This window comes from Penaeus monodon, chromosome 21, assembly GCF_015228065.2.
Source record: "Penaeus monodon isolate SGIC_2016 chromosome 21, NSTDA_Pmon_1, whole genome shotgun sequence".
Lineage (NCBI taxonomy): Eukaryota > Metazoa > Arthropoda > Malacostraca > Decapoda > Penaeidae > Penaeus > Penaeus monodon.
Genome location: NC_051406.1, coordinates 12,664,282 through 12,665,652, shown reverse-complemented (window position 1 = coordinate 12,665,652; position 1,371 = coordinate 12,664,282).

Sequence of the window (1,371 nt, the reverse complement as noted above, 5' to 3'; positions counted from 1 at the left end):
AAGAACTGAAAATAGTAGAGCGAAAGCAAAGAATTGATGGAAAATGTACATAAATAATAACAAACTCTTACTGACCAAGTTACATATCTCTTATAGCAGTTACCACTTCTATTCCAATGGAGTAAATTCATAACTGATCATGATAAGTGCAAAAATTGACTTGAAATATTCAAGTAAAACCATACCCTGTACTCCTGCAGTTTCAAACTAACATTATCAAAGTTTAAATTCTAACCACTTGCACACTTACCATATACACAGTTCTCACAAGACCTATCTCTTTTCCATATAACAGCTTTGACAAATTTCATTTAAACCATTATGTATATTTTGCTTCGTACCATTAGAACAGCTACTATATAATGAATCATAGACATGCACAGCAATATAGTTCAAGTAAAAAGACCTTGTCCATCATTTAATGCCCACAGAACTGTAATGCAATACTATTAGTGCATGTGAAACTCATTGTTCATAGAGAAATGTAAACATACGGTCAGTCAATTTCCTATTACCCTCTTCAATGAAGCTATAATTAAGCTACCAAACCTAGTTCATATTAAATGTAAACTTTCAGATATTAATAACAACAAGAATAATATTAGATCATATGTCCTAAATGAAGCCACAAATTCCCCTCTTTTATACGGAACTAAACCATATCTTGAACAAAATATATACATAAATCTATATACTTCAAAGTGCACTCCATTACCATGTATTACTCTATCAGTATTTGGGATGTGCATACACAGTGTACACTTTGCTGTGTAATGATAAAGAAACACACCTACAAGCGTGTAACTGGAGATAAAAATATTTTTTATGGGTAAATGGCCTACAAACTATTAATTATGCACTGAAACAGATACTTCCAAACAGACAGTTATATACATAACAGAACATCACAGAATGACTGAATTAAGAAAAAACTAATTGCTTAGTAGAGAAAGTAAAAAACAATATAAGCATACTTTTCAGAAGCATCGTGCAAAATCAATCTGTATTCAAAATATTGCTGCAGGGAAACTCTGAATGCAGAATCCTGTTATCAAAGGCATAACCCTGAAAGAGATTACATCACGACTTTACTGTTTAAAAAAAAACTCACTAGCACACAATCACTCACTCATCCATTCTTCTTTCTGCTTCAACCTACACTTGTTCCTCATGTCTACAGGCATTGTTACTAGCGTCTAACCGTGTCTTAGTCGATCTGCTTTCTTTCTCTGGTAGCCCTGTCACTTGGACCCTCACGATCTCTTCACAGCAGGTTTTCACATTACCTCCTATCCAGTCAAACCCTCTTTATGAATAATTATTAAGACCATTATGATCATAATGAGGATCAGGAATGGAGAGAAATGGAGG